This window comes from Protopterus annectens, chromosome 4.part1 (genome assembly GCF_019279795.1).
Source record: "Protopterus annectens isolate FY-2018-M chromosome 4.part1, PAN1.0, whole genome shotgun sequence".
NCBI lineage: Eukaryota > Metazoa > Chordata > Ceratodontiformes > Protopteridae > Protopterus > Protopterus annectens.
This window is the reverse complement of record NC_056734.1, coordinates 540627202-540650309: the sequence shown is the minus strand read 5'-3', so window position 1 is coordinate 540650309 and position 23108 is coordinate 540627202. Positions and strand designations below refer to the sequence as shown.

Below are 23108 nucleotides of genomic sequence, written 5' to 3'. Positions count from 1 at the left end.
ATTCTTTTCCCCAATATACTGCGTGTACAGTGAAAGGAAATGTGCAAGGCCAAACAGCAGTTTTCAAAATAATATGCTCGCTTTGCAAGAACAGTTATGTTTGGCTTAGATATTAATAACATATAGCTGTGGGCAATACTGTAAATGCATCCTGCTATAGAAAAAAAAAAGGAAGTTGACTTCCTTGGCTTTCAGATGCAGAATTAAATAAATAAAATGCAGACAGGCCAAGTCTTCAGATACAGAAAGGACCAAAAAAAAGAGCATGAAATAACCATGGAAGAAAGAGATGCATTTTTTTCAGAAACTGGAACACAGGAGGTTAACTTCAGCCCAGCAAAACTTTAGAAAAACAGCTGAAATTAAATTACTTTATGGCAGCTAGAGACAAAATGTCTGTGCTAATAAGTTTTCTGTATTGTCTTGGAAGTGCTTTAGGACTTCCAGCATATGCCAAAGATCTGAGGAAAAGTCCTTGTTTGTATATTTTTACAGGCAGAAGTTGTTTTGGGCCTGGGGACAAGAAGTCAGAGGACTAGAAATTATGTCATTCATCAAGCTAGCCCAGCAGTAATATTAGAGATATTAAATTTGAGAGGTCTCTTAGTGAGACACAGCATTCTATATTCTGTCTTGGACAGGACAACAGGAACCATTCACCACACATCTGCCTTGCTCTGCAAGTACATTTCTAGGTACAGTAATTATCTTGGCTACAGTCAGGAATATAGCAAAACTTAGTTTAGATATTTTTATGTATTTATTGGAGACTGTCCGGCAATGCTGTTTTAAATATTTCCTGTGATTTTGAACTCTGATGTCAATGTGATTATATACAGAGTATTTCCTTGCTCTTTTGTCATTTATTAAGTGTATTTAAAACCTTTCATTGTGGCTGATCTGTCCAGAGATATTCAAGTTTTGAAAGTACTTGCATGTTTATTTGGTGATGCTGTGTGGGCCACTCCTAACAGACTTGCTCTTGGTCAAGCTACCATTTGTATTAATATTACACAGTAAGATTGGACACCCTTTTTTTAAGGGCCTTAAAGTAGCTGATAAAGAGATGGCTGGTGGCAGTGATAACTACCTTAGTCTGGTCAAACGGGGGCATAGCTAGTAAAGGCTGTGCCAGCCTTTCCCAGGTGTGTGTGTTTTGTCAGCTACTTGGGCAGAGACATGAAGGACACTGGTTGGAAAGAGAGGGTGCTGGAGATCTTGACTTGGCCACTCACCAGATATCTAAACTATATAGCTATGCGGTGGTGGTGCTGCGGTAGCGTTGTCGCTTCACAGTAAAACACTGTCCTGTTCGATTCTCAGCTAAAGCGTCTTCTGTATGGAGACATGCGCGAATGGGCTTACGTTTGTTGAAGGTTGTGTGTCAGGCCTGGCAAGTCGGTACGTAAAAATCTACTGCCAACCATTAGCGGACCGGAGTTCCACTGTGGCGACTCCTAACCGGGAAAAGCCGAAAGATACAACAACATAGCTGTGCCAGTGGGGAGTCTTATTGGAGAACTGGAGAAAGAGGGAGAAGCCACTCCCAGACTGACTGTGGTCTCTTAAGGGAAACTGCAGTCATGCAGACAGCTGCATCTGGAAATACCACGTGTGTACCTGTTATCCTCCCAGTGTACGTCCCACACTGTTGCCAGTGGTGAGGACTGGAGCTCCTTGATTACTGGTCCAGTGGTGGAGCGTCACAACCTCTTACAAGTTATGAATACTATTATTACCTTTTACATACAATATGATCATGGGAGACCAGTATAAATCTACTCAACCCACAAAAATATTGGTAAACTCAATGCCAACATTTACTTCACATTATACAAGTCGACCTCTTTTCCATTTCTTATATTTTTTGTCCTGTTCTTCCTGCAGGAGATGCAACCTTTTTAGTTTTTTGGAGGGGGGGGGGATGCAACAGATCTAAAGTTAGCAATGTCTCAAACTTTCTCTTTTGGGCACAGGAATAATGGGTGACATTTTCGGGGGGGGGGGGACTCCTGAATTGATCTATTTATAAGGATTCCGACAGGATAGGCGCTGCTATTTTAAGGTACTCGCTTGGAAAGCCATCAGCTGAAGTACAGCACGGTGTGAGTTTAAAAGTAGTTTTATACAGAATGTGGGCAGAGGTGTGAAGTTGGGCACACACAATTCAAATGTAGACTAGTTTTATATCCTTCAATGAAAAAATCCTAAAGAATGTCTTGTATCCTTCAATGCCAGTATCCCGAAGAGGTCAACAAAAAGCCCAAGACACGAAATGAGCTCTAAAATCACTTATTTCCCCAATTACTTCTAGGTCTTTGAAAATAAAAGCAAAAATACGTCACAATTATCATCCTGACCAAAACCACAACAAAGCATGTCCAACTTTTAAAATACACAGTTAGGCTGGTCTTACAACCATCAATTGATAGACCCACAACAAATTGCCAAAGGGACTTCCAAGACTGCTGCAAACTGAACAAGTTGGGTAAAATTCTGTCACTGGGTAGTAATCACCTGCATGGATGACAGTAAAGAAATTTGGAGAAAGTGAGAGAAAAATCAACCAGAAAAGGGAGAGAACTACAGCTAAAAATAATGCTTTTGCTGAACATCTGGATGATTAAGTCTCAGCTTTTGTACAGAAAATGATTTACAATAATTTAGAGAAAAAATAAAAATATCTAGCATACTCAGAACTATTTAAAACAAATGAAACAATGAAAAAAACATCACCAATACAAAGGCTAGAGAAAAATGAATAAACTAGCTATTCACATGAACTGATAAAAAAATACAAAAAAATCAAAAGGCTGAAATAATGAAAAGAAAAGCCGAGTGGGAGGCTTCTCTAGAACAGTAGTCTAAAAAATTAGAAAACGGAGAAAGTATATATTTTTTTTATGAAAGTACAAATAAGCAACTAGACTGGTGATCCACAGCAAGACATGTTAAGCATAACGGCACATCTTGAGCATGCTCCAAACTTGCCATAAGAATGCAGCCAAGACCCACAATACTAAAGATGTAAATCACATAAGTAGAAGGGTTGATCCTGCCAAATCTATGGTAAAAAAAAAAAAAAAAGTAATTTCCACCAAAAAAAGTGACCCAGCAGGCACAAGGAAATTCTGATTCTCATTATTCTATCAACAAACACTATAGAGAGGCTTTGTTGATGAAACCTCTTCCACTGTTCAAAAGGAAAATGTTTGACAGACAGAAAAAAAGCACAGAAGATAACTAGAAGAATCAGACTGGAAATAGAGACTAGTGTTGGGGGATGGAGATTAGTACTAAGACCAGTAACAATGACATTGGTGAATAAATGGAAAACTAGAAAGCAGTCTCCTGGGATACAGGAATACAAATGTTAAATAAGAATTTCCAGAAAAATTGGATAAGAAAGACTGGACTTGTTGACTTTATGTCATTAATAATTAAAAAAAAAAGGGCAGCTACAACTGGTTTCCCTTCACTATATGTCATTTTTTTGTTTTGTATAAAAAGGTTTTCATGATGTAGATTACATGTTAAATTGTAAGGCATCTTTGCTATGTATGCAGTCGGATGCATTTTAAAATTTGAGGTGGGAGCAGTCTTAAAAGCAGAGTATCGATGGGTGTTTCTGCAGCTACATCCTACTGATGCCTCCAGACATCAAATTTTCTTTGTGCATATTTGCATTAATAATTCCAAAACCATGCTGCATTCAAAGCATTAAAAGATTTCACCTTAAAAGCTTGCACAGTGACAAATACAACTGTACTGGTTGATATTTAACCTCGGTTTAGTGCTGGTAAAAATTGTTGTTCATAGGAAGTTACTAGGCTGTTGGCCCCGAGGCTCTTACAAGCCTAGCCAAGAATTTAGCCCATGTTCCAAAAAGTCAGCACCCTATATGCCACTGTCCAGCAGGGACATAGGTGAAATCCCAGGGCTGTATTTTCTGTTCCCCATCCAGTTATCCAGGTTGCACTTAAAAAAAAAAGTCTCATCAGGGTGGGGTCTGACACTGCTTTGTATGCCAGACAGACAGAGATCACCTCTGAGGAGTCTGTATGAGACAGAGTAGAGGGACAGGGCTTTTAGCCTGTGCAGGGTAGATATTTGAGGCCCTGGATTCTCTGGGTGAGGAATCTCTGCGGTCTCTCCAGCTGATGCATGTACTTTGTGAGGTACATGCAGAAAGGGGCACTGTATTCAATAATCAGTCTTGTAAAGGAAGAACACAGGGATGTTATGACCACCTTGTACCTGAATGAGATACCCTTACTAATGAGGTGGGCCATGTAGAATGCTTTCCGTACAACAGACAATATGGTAGTCAAAAGTCAGTTTGTTATCAACCTGGGTTCCCAAGTCCCTCACAACTGATTGCGTGCTTAGTGCCCATTATCAATGTGATAATTTGTGGGGACGTCATTCTCCCCCCAAAAGACATGATGATGCATTTTTTTGGCATTCAGTTTGAGGCCATGTTTCTGGAATCAGTGATTTGTTTGGGCGAGACCCTCTTGGAGAATATCCACATCACTAAGGGAATACTAAGGGAATTAATGACAGCACCCTGCTTGCATATATCTGCAAACTTGGTCAGCCATAGACCACGAAGATTTGGCCTGCACCTCTTAGAAGTATACCCGAAACAGCAGAGGCCCCAAGACTGATCCTTGGGGTACACCACTTGTTACGAGTCTACTACTTGAGTTGGCTTCCCCTATATTGACTAGGTGGGTTCCATCAGTGAGCAAGTTTGCTACCATCAGGTAGCATGCCTAGTTGAGAGAGTTTATCTATTATACCTGTGTGGCGAATAGTATCGAGGGCCTTCGCCAGGTGAAGATAGGCGGTGTGCACAGTCTTTCCCTCAACTATGGCCTCGGTGACTGTCTCAAGCAAGTTGACCAAATTTAACAGGCATGACCTCCCCTTGACAAAACCAGACTGTGTGTGATCAAGTGTCTGGACGTTGCCAACGTCCTTGTTAATGAGGTCCAAAGTAATCCACTCCATGGCCTTGCAGATCAGAATAGTTATGCTGATGGGTCTATAATTTCCTGGATTGGTGGACTCGCCACCTTTGTGCAAAGGGATGACTGTAGCGGTCCTCCACTTGGCTGGGATGAAGCCAGTACTTGGGCTTTGGTTGAATAGGGTGTCTAATGGTGCTGCAAGTTCCTGTAGGATGCAGCCTGGAATGTTATCGGGTGCCATGGAGGCTGTATTTTTAGCCTTTGAGAGGGCACAGATGACTTGCTCCCTAGAGATGGGGGAGGGCAGAGGAGTGAAGTTTTCACTGAACCTGTCTGCCAACAGGTTGGCTATATCTACAGGGTTTGTGTATGTGGCAACCTTGACCACCAGTTCTGAGCAGACCTGGGTGCTTCCCTTGAGATTGCAGACATATGTAAAGAAAACCTTATGACTGTCTTTAGTAGATCTGGCCAGTTTGGACTCGAAGTTTGCTTTGGAGGATTTCACTACTGCTCTTATTTGCTTGTTCAGGCTAAGGGGAGACTGTTTTCAATTAGACACCTGTTCCTTCTTGGTCCTGAACAGCAATATATTTTTCCTTTTATTATAGGAGTTTATTTATTGTAGATGCCCACCAGACAGGTTTACTCTTCCTTGAAGGAGGAGGAGGATTTCATCTTCTCTGGTATTCCTGGTTCCATGCAGCTATATAAATGCTCACAGTACTTTGGTGTAAGCTTGGACACATGCAGCAGTTTCTGTGGAGGGGGAAGAGGGCTGTTTATACCTTCTCTCAGGAGGCTGTAATCAGCTTTGGAGAAGTTTTGTTGTTTGACCCCTAGCTAAAGGGTTTTGAGGGAGATAGGGAGTTTGAAAGCGACTGCTTTGTGATCAGATCTTACCAGGGATGATGACACTGTATGGATGCTGCAGTGGTTACTCATGATGGCTAATACCAAGCCCAAAACATTATCACCGCCTCTGGGGGTATCAACCAACTGGTCCAGGGCATTTGCATTGACTAAATCAAGGGATCTCTGAGCATGTGTGTTTTGGCAAGAATATTTCTTCCAATCTATGGTTGGATAGTTAAAGTCGCCGAGGATCAGGGTAAAGGGCTGAATCTTGATAGATACGAAGAGGTCCAGATAGGTGGAGTGGGCATCTTGAGTCAGAGTTGGAGGCCTGTAGCTAGCTATGATCTGAATAGGGGTCTTGTCAATTAACTGCACCTGGAGTATTTCCCGTGTATCATACTGTTTGACCAGTCTGGAGGTGTTGTGTCTTTTATATATATTGCAAGTTCACCTCCTTTTGTCTTGTTGCCCACGGCTTGAGATCTGAATGAATTATAGGATGAGTAACCTGGTATGGCCAGGGTGCTCTCTGCAGCTTTGAACCAGGTTTCTGTGACTGCACAAATGTCAGCTTCTTCCAGGGTTAAGAATGCTTGCAACAAGTGCAAGTTCATGTTTAGACTCTTAGCATTTAGCAGCATAATTTTTAATTTACGTTTTGATGAATTTTTCATGTTGGTAGTTTTGATCTCATGGCATTGCCTAAAAAAGGGGCTATGGGGGAGGCAAGAGCCTTTGCCAAGAGCGTAAAACCCCAATGTTCGTACAATATTTATATTGTCAAAAATTGCACTTTTTTCTAAATATGTTAGCAACAGAGTACCATAAACAGATTTGCTTAGCATCATATGAAAGCCTTCAGCTAGATGAACAAAAATCTGATAACAGCATGTGTGTAACTGGAGTGGTTGTTGAGACATTGCTGGCTGTTTATAAAAATATAATGAACTTAACAGTTATTGTATATAGTGTAGCAACAAACGGTAGTCTAACCACGATCCCAAAAATGAAAGTTCAAGTAAACCACTTACAAAGTCTCCGTGATAAAAAGTAAAAAAATGTATTCCATGGACGAACAAATATAAGCGCTTTCGCGTAGGATAACCTACGCTTCTTCAAATATAAAAGACATACAAAACTATCCCTTATTTATACTAAAAATGGCGGGAAGAGTAACCTTAATTGATAAATAATTATTTAATCAACCAATTCATCAAGCTGTAAAAGCTCACCCCCATTTGGAGTACCTATATCATGTCCTGAATAAAGTAACGCGCTTAAAATACAAACATAAATAAGCACAATCATTACTGTAAAACATTCTTCTTAATCATAATTGACAAATACATTTAAACAATATTTTTTAAAATATACATAGCATTATAAGCCATTTGATTTGCTCTAGAAGTTGATGTATTGATGTTTAAATCTCGTATATGATGGCTGTCAAGTGCAGAGTGTAGCGTAAACAAACTAACGCAAGCAGCCGATAATACAATGTTGTCATGAAATATAGAGTAGGTATCAAATACATAAAATATATTACAAATAAATTAAAACTACAGCAGCTTTTGCCATAACCTTATTGTGCAATGAGTTGCATTTAATAGACATGTCTCTCCTTTTCATCGTGCAGTATATCCTGCGTGATAGCTGTCAAATACATGAATGCGGCATAAACAAACAGTCAGCCGATGGTGTAACACTGGTCATAAAGAGTAGCGTAGATGTCAAATGCTTAAACTACATCACAAACAAATTAGAAACAAATTAAAACTAGGCTGCTTTTCATCGTAATATTATTGTATGATAGACCACACTTATTGGACATGTCTCTCCTTGTCCTCATGCAACGTACTGTACCCTGGTTTATATGGAGTACGATGTAGACTAGCTGAACCTATTGGCCAATAACGGAACTAAATCCTGCGATAAATTATAATAGTAATGTAGTGCATGAAGTACATTATAAACAGCTTATAGCTGGCAGTTATTAGTGCGACCTTGTACTATAGAGGGATGTGTAGGTATGCTACAAGGCATAATTATCAAACGCATCTTTCTTTTACTTTATCTCTAGGAACAGTATATATTCGCCTGGATGGAATAACAGGTGTGTATATACTGTTTTAACAATTTCATGGTTGTTAATTTTGATCTCATGCCCAAATAGAGATCTAAGGTATGGGATGTAAATATGTATGATATACCAAAACAATTATAGTGTGTCATTAAGTGCATAACATATAAGTTGGTTACTTAACCGGTTAATTGTTAAATCATATCGACTATTATAAGTGCATATAACATTATTAAGCTCTGCAAGCATGCTTTAACAAATGCCCATATATATCAATGCTATAAAAAAATTTTTATCATTAAAATTCTATGACTCATTAAAATGTGGTATATAAAAAAATACATGAAGCTACAATCATATAAGCCTCTATGACTCATTTAAAACCATGAGCAATATTAATTATATGAATAGATAAACAAGAAATTACAGACTTTATCTAACAGCATCAGTTGACACAAAATCTTAAAATAGATGTGTTAAGTAACAGAGTATACCGAGGCCAAATATGACATCATCAATGTAGGCCATATATATAAAAATCATAGCTCTAGATGATAGCTGATATCTACATGTGCACATTCCTACTGGCAAATCTCTGGTGTGTATGTATAAAAGAATCCCAATACATAAATCCCTGGATACATAAAAATAGTGTATAGGTCCTGCTTATTATTATGAAGGACCTTAAAACTGTGAAATTATAAAGTTTTCAGACTATCAATGAGATAGTAATTCTTCATATAATGTATGAATCTGAGTTGTAATAAATATTAACCATTCTATATAAGCTATTAATTTCAAAAAACCTGCATGTAATATACTACAGTTGCTTAATGAAGATGTATTCAAATAATGCATTATGCTAATGAATTAACATAGCATTCTAAGGTATTTCCCTGTATACACAGCAAGTGAAGATATTCTAACCTGTGTATATAAATTGAATATATTAAAGTATGGGCTTAATAGAAATGAAATTATTCAAGCCTGGATGTAAATGTGCCCCTAGTTTTAATATCCAATTTAGTTCAGCCTTGGCCAACCTATTCACTTCATCACCACCTCTTGGATTTAATGCTACTATTTCTAATACTCGGAACTGAAAAGGATGTGTAGGATGCTCTATCATATGTTTGGCCAGGGCATTGTTCTCATTGCCCTTCCTGATGTCGTACAGGTGATTGTAAATCCTGTCACTAAGTTTTCTTTTTGTAAGGCCTACATAGAAGGCTTCACAGCCTAAACAGTGAGCAAGATATATCACGTTCTTCGTATCACAGGTGGCAATAAATCTAGGAAAAAACCTAAAATTCATATGTGGATGAATATACTCCTGGATGGAAGTAATATAACTGCATCTATTGCAGTTATTACATGGATAAGTTCCTAGATTTGTCCTATTAGTAACAGTGAAGGTTGCGTCAGGTGATGGATCTTTGCATAGAATCCTTTTTAAATTACTGCAATTCCTATATAGAAATCTAGGTCTTTGTCCTACTAGTTCTCTAGTTGCACTATCCATGGTTAGGACATTCCAGTTATGTGAAACCACCCCTTGAATGCTCTTGACATCACTGGTGTATTTAATGACATACCTAAATAATTCACCCGAGACATGTGTATTAAAGCATGTTCTGCATTTATAGTTGTGGTTAATGTTGGGAGTGGCAGGTATCTCAGGGGTTAATATCATGGATCTAATGTCCTTCACCATGTTCAAATTGTATCCTCTGTCTTTGAACAAAGATTCCATCAAGTCAGCCTCTGTTTGCAACAACTGTTGTTCTTTACAGAGTCTCTTTATTCTTATAAACTGACTTTTGACAATGCCAGAGAATACATATCTAGGATGCATACTGTCATACTTGAGTATCGTGTTTTTCCAAACTGATTTCCTGTATAGGCAAGATGTAACTCGTCCAGTATCACTAACTGTGAGTAGCATGTCTAAGAATGGAACAGATACTGTGGAACTTTCTTGTGTAAAGGTGAGGAATGAAGTGGTGGATTCTATGTCTGACCAAAATAAATTTAATTCTATTTGTGTACCTTCCCAAATGACTAAAATGTTATCTACAAAGCGTTTGTACATTTTGACCCTGCTGAACATGGGATGTGTGAATACATGGTTTATCTCCCAGTCCAAAACTACTAGATTGGCGTGTGAATTGGCGCAGGGTGTGCCCATGGCAACACCCCATTTCTGCAAATAACATTTTTCACCAAATACAAATACATTGTTGTTAAACACCAAATCTAGCAGTTGACAAATAAGAATATTTCTGTCGCTACTATATGGTGATTCATTATTAAGTATCTCATGAATAGATTGTAAGCCTGCATCATTGGGTATGCAGGTAAACAGGTTTATAACGTCTAAGGTGATAAGAAGGTATTCATGTTAATCAATATTTAATTTTACATTATCTAAATAGTTTAACAGCGGATACGTATCTCTCAATCTAGATGGAAATGATTCAACAATAGGTTTTAACAAATATTCAATGAAGGTAGAGATATTATAGGTAGCCCAATCCTCCCCCGATACAATGGGTCTCATTGGTATGGGGGCTATATCCTTATGGATCTTGGGCAAGCCCTTAATGATGGGTAAAACTGGATTTTCAACAAGAAAAAACTCATAAATCTCTTTACTAATCTGCCTGCACATGACCAGATCATATAGGGTACCATGAATGTTGTGGATAATTTGATAAACCTCTTTAAATGTGTATTTCTTTATATGTATCTTGGTCAGAAAGCATAGAACGCATGGTTGCTGTATAGTCAAAGGTGTTCATCACTACTACCCCACCGCCCTTATCGGCAGGTTTTACAATTATATCATTCCTATGTTTTAAATCATTGAGCGACTTATTTTCAGATAAAGTTAAATTATAATATACTGACTTGTTTGCTTTGGTGGAGAAAAGGTTATAAAAATCTGTTTCACAAAGCTTCAAGAAACACTCTATATGACCAGGCATATTAGGTATAAAATTGCTCTTAGATTTAAACTGAAGTGACTTATTATCTAGGGTGTTAACTTGTTGTTGATCTTTGAACAGCAATTTTAAAGATAGCCTGCGACAAAAAAGTCTCAAGTCAATAAGCGTTTCACTCAAAACGCCAAGACAAGCTGGAATGAAGTTGAGGCCTTTATTTAAGATATTAACTTGTGTATCATCCAGATCCACGTCAGAGATCTTTTTTTTACTTTTTATCACGGAGACTTTGGAAGTGGTTTACTTGAACTTTCATTTTTGGGATCGTGGTTAGACTACCGTTTGTTGCTACACTATTTTCCTTGATCCTGTGACGGTGAGTCTATTCAGTATTGGAGCCGTTTCCTATTTTTCTAGTTATTGTATATACTGTGACTTATAAAATCCAGTTAAAGACATAGAACCCAAAGACTACCACCACTGTGAAAATAGCCGGAGCTGAAGAGTTTGCCATTTACACTTCATTATTTACAACTGTGGTTCCAGAGATATGAACGTTTGAAATGTGAGGACATAATCTGACAGAAATGGATGATAAAAAATGAGATAATTAGTAGAGCATATAAAATATTGCACAACTATACAAACCAATCAAAAGTGGTTAGAAAAGCTCTAAAAGGAGAATGCAAAGTCAATTTAGAAAGGAACAATGGAGGGGCATCTGAATGGCTCGTGTGTGCGACGAAGTCCAGAAAGTTTAGGAATTTTGCCTGGAAATGTTTGTATAGGTAATTTTATACCCTAGGCAGACTTCAGATAAATTGTCTTCCGGGAGACAGCAAATGCTAGTGGTATACTAGAAAAAAGGCAAGTCAAAGAATGTCTCTGGGTGTAGTTAACTGGCAGATTTTTAAAAATTGGAAAAGCAAATGGTTGTAATTAAGAAAATTAATATTTTGAGCTGGGACACTGGATCTGTATTGCCTATGCATACTGAAGCCCAAGTTTAATGCTACTGACTGCCAACTTTTAGAAAAAGGAAATCAATATCTACAACTGTAATTGAAATACTGAGTATTAGAAAAAAAAAAGATCAAATATGGAAAAGAAAAAAATAAGACAACACATTTGTTCTAAATATGTGTGCACTCACATCTTAAATAATTTAATAAAAGGTGTTTAAAAATAGAACAGACACCCCTGTAAGAGCTAAGACACCCATATGCACATTACAGCCAAACCTCTGAAACCAAACAAAACAAATCCTCTGGCTTATTCGTAAACTCAGAACTCTTCTCACACTTTTACCATGCATACGGCAAATGTAAACTTACATTAATGTACAAATGAGTGAGTGAATACTAGAACAGAATTGTCAGGCCACATTTCACACCCTTGCAACAGTTCCATAGTTACAGAACAGATCTTTACAGGCAAGAGCAATCCATCCAGCTAACCAAACCTGAACTGTTCCAGACATTTGTTAACTAAGTGGGCCCAACAACAAAGTGCTCTACTTTACCCAAGTAACGACAAGAGTCCTATTCCTTGAAGGCTTTTTGGATACATTCTCTATTCCCCCACTTACCTCTAGCCATCTCACCTCCCAACACAGCAGCTCCATTCCTGAAAACTCACATTTTTTGTGCCATTGCATGGAGAAAAACTGTACAACTACTTGAAAAAATTATCCAGCAATGACCCTTGTCACGCCCATAAATTTGTCAAGGGTCCCCAATTATTTCTACAAGACCACATTTATGATATCCAACTGATTTTGCCAACACATCATTTCAATATGGACAACAGTTTTTGTATGAAGGCTGTAGGGATACAGAAAGTTTGACAAGTATAATCCCTTCATCAATACTGCCTTATCCCAGTTCCTCTTCGGAATTCACAAACTTGTTTTGTCCTTCCCACTCTACTCAAAAATATAAGAAGGTTCATACATACCTAAATATCACCCTACTTCAGTAACACTGCATGCTTTCCATCATCTCTTAATTCACGTAAGAATCTCTATACAGATGACCAATACTTTTTACAAGTCCAACACCATTTTTTCAAATAAAAAAATTATATACACAACCACATTTATAGAAATACATACATATATATATATATATATACATATATATATATATATACATATATATATATATATATATATATATATATATATATATATATATATATATATATATATATACACACACACACACACACACACACACACACAAATAACTAGACCACCAAGAAAATCGGAGTGCTTCGGGCACATTCTAAGGAATCAGTCTCAAACTACCAGAATCTTCTGAGAATTGGACATTTTCAATTCCATACTGAACTAACTCAAAAAATTAATACAACTCAATTCTAGACCAGAAATATTTCCCCTTTAACCGAAAAGTGAAAACTGTTACTGAAATATTTTGCTTCCAATACTCGAGCACAAGTGTCTCCTTACTGTTTCTGCTTTCAGAACAAAACAATTCTTCAAATCACTACCAATAGAATCAATTTCATCTTGCTGCTCCCCAAGTAAAACAAATCACTGTAAATTATTCTCACTCACTTGCTACCTCTACAAGACAGACACAATGTAATACTCATCTCCCTGTCTCAAAATACTTCAACTGGACTCTTCTCTTTCCCCACCACTTATGCTGACACCTACCAATGTAACTTTTTCCACACGCCCTCCTTCATTCCTAAGTAACTCGTCCAAAAGGATCACAGCTTCTGCTTTCTTGATCCAGAATGATCCACATGTAACCAAGAATATTAACAAGGCATTGGGTTCCCCAAATTCAGAGCCTTCCTAAAAAACTCTTCTTCACTAAAGTAGTTGACATGTACATGCTTTCAATATAACCACCCAAAACAATTACTTTCTTCTGCATTTCTTTCCCAGTTGCTCCAAAATCCTCTACGTATCTGTTGGACTTAAGTGATTATTCTTCATCTTTTCCCCTGCGACTCTCAGCTCCAATCTCTTAATGCAACCCTATTTTGAAGGTTTAGATGTGGTTATTGGAAAAGTCTTACTTATTTTCCCATACAATTTAGTAGCACAACAGTCTTTAAAAAAACTAAAATAGTTTTATATTTATTTTTATGTTTGGTATTTGGAGCAATGGACTGAGCAAACAAGAACCAGTTGAATCACAGACCAGGAAAAACTACTAAAGGTAAGACCAGAAGTAATGCAACTGACCTATGAAAGTGAAGTTGACATTTTATAAACAGTAGTTAAAAAAACAGCATGAACACTGTGTAATATTCTACAAAATAAAAAAATACGCATGCAAAGGCACTTTGAGATTCAAAATCCTCCAAGGTCCAACAGAGCACTTATAGCAGCCAGATGTGCAAACTCACCCAAGCAATTATGTTGTGTGCAAAAGTGAAGGAAAGTATTTAAGGACTTGGTGAGGCTGGCAAGTACAGTAGGTAGTACCTGGAGAAGAGGGTTAAACAGCTTCATGGCTAGAAACTGTAGCAGAAGAGGAGCTTTAGTTAAAATGGATCTTGGGCAAAAAAAAAAAAAGATATAAAAACGTCAAGTGACAGCTAATGTTTGAAAGAAGTGGCAGACATAATTGATACATCTTGATTGGAAGCCATGTCAGATTTTTACACACATTTACACAAACATTAATACACACAATTTCTGTTCTTCTAAAACATATTTACTAAACCACATGCTTTCCCGTTATTTGAATGTTATACTTTTGTATACAATGCCAGAATGCCAGGTGTGAAAATGGTCCAATGGATCTGGGCCATACATATCATTAAGCAGCAGGATAAGGCAAAGGTTCTTGCAGAACACCTGTACAAATCTTACTGTACTAGCAAAAAAAAAAAACACTTTACGTTACTATAAATACAAGATAAGTAATCACTTACATAGCTATAAACATGGTGGATGGGACTCTGCACACCAAGACAAATTTTAAACCCAATATCCAGACCAGTACACATGTTAAATTCTGAAGCCAGACATAGGTTCATAGGTAGGTACTAGGCTATTGGCCCTGGGGCCTATACAAGCCCAGCCAAAAAGGTACCCTGGCTTTTGCCTCCCAAGAAAATTATTTTCCTGTGCCACTGTCGAGCAGAGCCACAAAAGTGATCCCCGGGGTGAATTTCCTATTTCCCATCCAATCATCAAGATTATTCTTGAAGAGTGCTAATGAGGAGCTTTGTTTGATAGAGATAGGTAGTTTATTCCAGAGTATGGGAAGTCTCTGGGACAGGAATCTATCCCTCCAGCATGTTCGGTTTATTGTGGTGACTAGGTTTAGGTCCCTAGAGTGTGTAACTAGGAGGGATTGGGATTTCTTTAAGGGGAGTATGTCCAATAGCTCTGGGTTTGACATAGCTTTGTATGTTAGGCAGAGATCACCTCTGAGTAGGCGATAAGAGATTGAGTAAAGCTGGAGTTTTTTGAGACTGTCTGCGTAGGGCATCTGTTTGAGGCCAGTAATCCTCTGTGAGGTATTTCTGCGGCCTTTCCAGTTGTTGTAGATGTCTTGTGAGGTACATACCAAAAGGGGTGTTGTACTCTATAATGGCTCTAATGAGTGATCCAAAAGAATGCAGGGGACTAAGCCTTTAGTCAAGATTGTGGGTTTAAGAGAAAATACTGCCTTTTGAATATAGCTACTTTATTTACTATAGGACTTGACACTACACCCCATAATGAAATACATGGGAAATAAAATGTATTAAAAGCAAATCAAGTTACAGCTCAGCTGGTAAAACAATGGCTACACAATGAGCTGAACAGGGGTCACTTCTCCAGTCCAGTTCATAGGTAGGTACTAGGCTATTGGCTAGGCTTACTTAGGCCCTTGGGCCAACAAGGTTCCCTGGCTTACGCCACCCAAGAAAGTTAATCTCCTGTGCCCCTGTCAAACAGAGCCACAGTAGTGATCCCCGGGTGTATTTCTCATTTCCAATCCACTCATCAAGATTTTTCTTTAAGAGTGCTAATGAAGAACTTTGCTTGGCATAGATGGGTAGCTTGTTCCAGAGTATAGGAAGTCTCAGAGACAGAAATCTATCCCTCCAGCATGTCCTGTTTATTGTGGTGACAAGGTTTAGGTCCCTAGAGCGCGGAGCTCGGAGGAATTAGGATTTCTTTAGGTGTAGCATGCCCAACAGCTCTGGGTTTAACATAGCTTTATATGTTAGGCAGAGATCTCCATGGAGTAGGCGATATGTTACAGAGTAAAGCTGGAGTTTTTTTAAACTGTCAATGTAGGGCATCTGTTTGAGGCCAGTAATCCTCGGAGGTATTTCTGTGGCCTTTCCAGCTGCTGCAGATGTCTTGTGAGGTACATTCCAAAAGGGGAGTTGTACTCTATAATGTGTCTGAGTGACGAGTAGAGGGGAACAATTACCTCTTTTTTTTTTTTTGTGACGAAGTGTGCCACATAGAAGGATTTCCCCGACTACTGTGGTGATGTGATTATCAAAGGAGAGACTACTGTCCACCTGGGTCCCAAGGTCTCTTATCACACATTTGGCGTTAAGTAGACCGCCATTTATGTGGTAGTTCATGGGTACAGAGTTTTTACCAAAGGGGGTGACAATGCACTTTTTGGCATTGAGCTTGAGGCCATGCCTCTGACACCACACATCTGTCTCAGCGAGGCCCTTCTGTAGGATGTCCACATCATTTGGGGACTCTACTATGGCTCCTTGTTTGCAGTCATCTGCAAACTTAGTTAACCAGAGGTCTTCTGTGTTAGCCTGTACTTCAGAGAAGTAGATACCAAACAGGAGAGGTCCCAGGACTGAACCCTGTGGTACTCCACTTGTCACTGGTTTGCAGTCAGATTTGGAGTCTGCAACTTTTACAGTGTGGGTTCTGTCAGTGAACCAGCTGGCAACTTATCTTTTGACGTAGGGATTTATACTTAGTTTAGTGATGGGGGATGGCGTCGAAAGCCATGACAAGGTCAAGATAGGCTGTGTGAACCACCTTACCCTCTTCTACAGCTTTGGTGACTGCCTCAAAGAAGTCGATCAGGTTCAGAAGGCATGATCTGCCTCTCACAGACCCGAACTGGGTGGGGTCCAGAGTTTGGAGGTTACCAATGTCTTTGTTTAGGAGTTCCATGACGATACGTTCCATGGCCTTGCAGACCAGGCTCATCAGGCTACTAGGGCGATAGTTCCCAGGATCAGTGGTGGCCCCCCCCCCTTTGTGGAGTGGGATAACTGTTGCTGTGCGCCATTCAGTGGGCAAAAAGCCTGACATGAAACTGATTGAAGACCGTGCTTAGGTGGGGAGCCAGTTCATTCTGAAGTCTGCGTAAAACACAGCCTGGGATGTTGTCCGGTCCCATGGATGCTGTGTTTTTGGTTTTAGAGAGTGCAGCTTTTACATGCATAGATGCGATTACAGGGACTATGCATTCTTCCTGTATAGATATGGGCCCTTTAAAGGATGAGAGGGGGGGTAAAGTTATCACTGAACCTATCTGCCAGGATGTTGGCAATATCAACTGGTTCTGTATTTTTTGTGCCGTTGTGCTGTAACTCAGAGCAGAGCTGGGTGTTGCCATTGAGATTCTTGACATAGCTACTGAATGCTTTGTGGCTGCCCTTCGAATCAGTGGTGATTTTGTTTTCGTAGCTAGCTTTGGGGGATCTCAGCTTCTTACTGAGGCTGACCAGGGAGCTCCTCCACTCATGGGATTTTACTCTCTTTTGCAACAGTCCCACAGAGATCTGTATTGCAGCCACGTCTCTTTAGACTATTGCCATCTTCAAAGTGGGAAATATGACCTGGATTATCAAATATACAAACGGCTACAAATTGAGAAACATTAATTACTTCAACAATACCTGAAATTAGTTTCATAAAACACATGCACTTATTGCACTTGCGATTACCATCAGCAACTATCTAGGTATAATACTACACATCAACTTAAATGTTGACTAGAATACTATCAAAATTGCAAAACATTACCTGTAATACAATCTAATGGGCAATGATTTTAGCCACTCCATGGCGATCAATCTACCACTTTAAACCTCAGATGTGTTACTCTAAAATGAATTAAATAACTTGGAGTTGTCTAAAGTATTTGAAAAAGTGATCCCCTCATAAGGAAAGCCAATATAATTAAAATTTTTAAACTGCTCAGAAAAGTTTCAGAAACATAGTAGACATACTTTAGAATATACAAAATTCATAAATTATTTGTCCAACTTATAAAAAAAATATGCCTGAACCTGTTCTACTTATCTAATGCAGACCTCTAAAGGAGGAAACAGGATTCAGAGACCACAACACTTCCTATCAATGAAAAATCAATAAAGTGCATATTATACAGCACCTAGTTCACAGAATAACCGTTCCCTTACAATCAAAATAAGATTGCAATTAACTTCCTTCAAAAAGTGCAAAGACAACACAAGGTTAAGGCGAGCAACTATTTTGAAGATCAGTTGGAAAGTCGTTATATACCTATAAATTTGATCAAAAATATAATATACCAACATAGCCCAGTTACAGGAATGGTACACTGCAATAAATGCATCAGAGATTCATAATACTGGACTGTCTACCAAAGACTTGAGATTACAGATAGACCACCCTTCTGGCAATTACAAAACTTGCCAAATCAAGCAACTTGGACATGCATGTCGGCAAAAACATTAATAAGAAAGGAAATGCAGGAGCGTCACACAAGTAAGTGATTGGGCAAACATGTGGTGGGCAAAGGATGCATCTTTCTCAGCTGGAGGTTCTTCCATATCAACTACCCATTCCATCCAAAATGCTTCATTTAAACAAAGTGTCGTGTTCTTACTGCTACACATTTTAGCACAATAACATATACCTAAAGTCAATACAATAAATGTCTGACTACTCTGCAAAATATATAAATCAACACCCAAACATAAGCAATACAACGATTACAAGCACAAACAACTTCAAAGTGTTCTAAAACTTCTAACGGCTAATGCAACGTGTTGTTCTTAATTTGTTTAAACTGGCTATTTAAACCTCATGACATTCATTGTGCTGACAAGGTGTACACTGATGAAGTTTAAAACTACATATTAATATCAACCTAGCAAAACTGATTACAAGTTTATTTTTAACTTTAATAAAATACATAAGGGGACTCATAACAATGCAGTAAAAGTTGATTGTTAAATAAACATTAAATTGGAAAAACGTGAGAGTCCTGTTAGCAAGTAACAGCACCCAAGATCACCTCTAAATACTACAGGAATACAATAATAAAGCCACAAAAGTCATCATTGACATGCCGTCATATGACTCCACTTTATAAAATCATGCGTGCAAAAGCAAGCACCAATGAACGGTAACATGGTTCCAAAACAATTCTAAACCCGTTTTTATCTTCCAGTACACAAACAAGTCACAAAAAACGTGCCACATAACTGCCACTCAATGAGTAAGAAACAAAATACAAATCATAGGTTCCAAAGCGGACTACAATATTGACATATCGATGATAACGTGATATTACACCACAAAAGCTTTCGACTTGCTTCCCAGATTTGTTTATGGTGAATTATGTACCCTCTGACCCCCACCTCATTTAAAATCCTGATCAAATATGTGACAGATCATCACAGTGCCAGTTGTTACTGTATAGAAATTAGTATGAACTTTAATGCCAAGAGCAACAACAGTGGAAACGTTTAGGAATGAACGCAAGCTCAGAAATAAACGAACCAACACGTTCCCCGCCTCCCTTCCCCCACCCGTACTCTGTTTTTGCTGCCATCCTCCATCTTTGATTGGCTCTCCGGCCTCATTCCCGCCGCCCAAAAAATCATTAAATCTCTATTAACTCACCGTCTCTATATATTTCGGTACAGTTTGCTGCTGTCCGGTGTAAAAAAATGAGTTTACTTTCTGATTTTTGTTGAATTTTATTTGGAAATTGGATACAACGGAACCGCACCTTTAACAGAGCAGCAATCCTAAGCCGCCATCTGGTGGCATTTTCCACAATCGAATGGCGCAGCTGCAAACCGGAATCAGGTTGCCCTCTAGCGGCAATAGCAGCAGCCTACACGCCAGCCAACCGCAAGCGCGTGCACGAAAGGGCGGGAATGTTGTATGGAAAACGGGAACGTATTGGCGAGGACGCGCACCTGCCTTCCAAAGACAGAGGACTGCGTGAACGGGCACGCCAGCGAATAAAATGACGTATTAAAGCGTTTTTACGTTTCCTTAGTAACCAGACGTCACTATATGAGGCAGTGAATGCAACCAAAATCTGCATGGGGCGGAGTTTCATGTTAGAAGGGTTTACAATTTTAATATTATAGTTAATTGCTTTATATTTTACAGTAGTTTATTTTCAGCTCACATTAAATATTGTTTTATAGCAATACTTATTATAGCAGGTTGCGCATGTTCATATTTATAGCAATGACAGCGATGTAATTCAAAGGGGGAGGAGACGTCGGCGAAGCTATTTCGTGGCGGGAAACTTATTAAATTCTCAATGGACTTTACAATTCTTTTATTTAAATTTATAAGTTAAATATGTTTTCATATAAACGGAGTTTCGATTCTCAAGGCAGGGAGCCTTGTACTCAAGTGTCAACTATTCAAGAAAGCCACCTGAGTTCTATTTAATCACGTAAGCAAGAAATACTAATCTTGTGTTCAAAACCTCAAGTATAATGTACGTTGTTTCACACGCGAATAAATCAACATGAATACTGACTACTTACCAGTGTATTTTTACCTGTGAGATATACTAACTGGAGGCAGATACAGTGGTGTAAACTGTGAGACTAATAACAGTACAGGCAGCAAGCTGGCTGTTCGGCTCGCACAGGAGGTTGAAAAGAATGCAGATGAGGGGGAGGCTGTCACTCACTCCCCTTGAAGGGTTCAGTTACAGTTTGATGTTTGACAGCCACTATGTGAAAGGGTGCTGACTTTCCGCGTTTGTTGTGCTTGGGTCTTAATTCTGCAACAGCAGAATAGCTTTATCTACATTATTATATACAGTTTTTTTAAGCACAAGTTATTTCTAAAGCAATTATTGCTGCATTAAACGGAATCGGTGTAATGCGGAAAGAGTAGCTGTCTTGTCCTCTTTCATTCCCTTTATTTGAAATGGTAATAATTGGCACAGTCGTTTTGCCTTTTAGAGTAAGAGTGTTTTGGTATTTGTACGTTCTATGTTTAAGCGTATGTACATACCGTCTGTAGGTGTCCTACCCACAGTTGTGTATACTTTTAAGGACTACAGTCTTTCGACGTTGCGTACAGGTGTTATATTGTGGAAGCTCTTAAAATTTGATGTGTTGTCGCTACTTTTTGTAATTCTTGTTGCCTTTTTCTGTTATCCTAGTTTAGTATTAATTCATCTTTGTATTTAGCTTGCATTTTTTATGTGCAAAAAGTGACCAAACACACCTCATCTGTGTCTCGTTATAAGGACTGTTCCTCGTTTTGAGTATTAAAAACGTTTCTGCTCAACGTTGAAAGGGTTGGACATCCGATGTTACATTAAGATTCGAGACTTTCCATGCTCTGGAACAGACTGCCCATTCATGTCAAGCAAATGTCCCTGTTAGCCCTCTTTTTGGACATTTGGGTAGGAAATTCACCCCGGGGATCACTGCTGTGGCTCTGCTAGACAGGGGCACAGGAAATAACTTTCTTGGGTGGCGACAGCCAGGGAATTTATTTTGGCTAGGCTTATATAGGCCCCAGGGCTGATAGCCTAGATGCATAATATTGAATCATATTACCTCTGCAAAATAACGCCATGTATGAAAGCATTTAATAAGAATGCCACGAGCTTCCTGGAGTTCTGCATTTTTCCTTCTTTCCACACTTGAAAGATAGTGTTGTACAGATGTAAGGTTTTAGACCTATGGCGGCAGAGGTATATGATTGTAGTTATTTTTTTTTTTTTTTAGTAATTTCTGTTTTACAGCTCTCGTGTAGCAGTTTTTTTTTTTACTTGGACACAATGTATTAAGTGTGAAATGTGTGCCCCCATATCACTCTGCTTATCGGGTTTACCTTAGTTTGGCGTGTGTAAATGATACGCACCGTTTGATTTCCTTCACTCCATTTAGGGATTGCTGCGGCGGTTTTGTGTGGATATGTATAGCCTTCGGAAAGTTAAATCATTCGACTCGAATACATTACTTCCTCCTTACCCAATACTTTCCCTACCTTTGAATGCTTTAGGGCGGTGATAGGATAACGGGATAACGTTTGCTTGTGCCAAACGTATTGGAGTTGTGAATGTTACCATACTTTTTAGGGGGCAGAAGTACGACGATAAATGATATATAAGCATTGTTAGTATGTCGCGATTTTTGTCAACTTTAAATCAGTAACTCTTTGACATAAACAAAACGTGTACTTTACCCAATAATTACAAGTTAAAAAAATGCCTAGTCAGATTTATTAAACAATGTTAACTTTGCTACTTTCCATGTCCTTGCTTTCTTCAAGGTTGAAAGTAATGCTTCCCTCATGTTCAGTCAACTTAAAGGCTGCAGTGTCAATCCCAGCCGATAGCGGGAGCGTCAAGTATCGCAGATTGCCCAAGAAAGAGGAGCCTGTACAAAAAAAAAAAAACATGTTAATCTCCTGAAGGAATCTGAGCCTTGTTGGTGCTGGTAGATTTTGTACGGGCCATAAAACTGTTAGTAAAATTGTTCTGAAACGTATTACTGAGTTTTTTAAATAAAAAAACAGCACATCGGACGCTCCTAAAACCTGTCCCGTGCTGCTCTTTATCTGGCAGAAATAGGGAAAATAAACAATGGAAATGGTACATGTGGCATACAGACGGAAGCTGGGGTGGCAAGAATCTCAATTGTCTAATTTGTGGAGGGAAACTAAAGAAATGGATATTGTAGTAACGTGACTCTCAACTGTCCCTTATTTTGGCTTAGAATGTTGCTCTGACTATACCAATCCCTTTTAAAACTGGTGAGTTTTGGATAAAAGGTGGTGGATTACTCGTAATAAACAATGACGTTACTGAGTGGTAGAGTCCTTTTAATTTCAGAAAAATGCATGTTAATGTACATTGTGGTATCATAACGTTCCACTGTACACATTTTCTCAGAATGTCAAGATTTTTGTCTAATATGTTTGGGTCTGTTTCTCAAAATTTGTGGTTTTCCATCAATTTAATGAGCATTGAAATCACTTGAAAAGGACTGTACATTTGAGTTTCAGATTTCGTTTCC

At 38.6% G+C, this 23108-nt stretch overlaps 1 long non-coding RNA gene across 1 annotated transcript in view; it reads right to left on the bottom strand.

The window, feature by feature from the left end:
• Positions 1 to 19865, bottom strand: part of LOC122800952 — a 917013-nt gene extending 897148 nt beyond the window's left edge. Inside the window, exon 1 of the long non-coding RNA XR_006364660.1 lies at positions 19723 to 19865. This is a non-coding gene — a long non-coding RNA (uncharacterized LOC122800952). The remainder of the gene's footprint in view (positions 1 to 19722) is intronic.
• Between the last annotated feature and the right edge of the window lie 3243 nt (positions 19866 to 23108).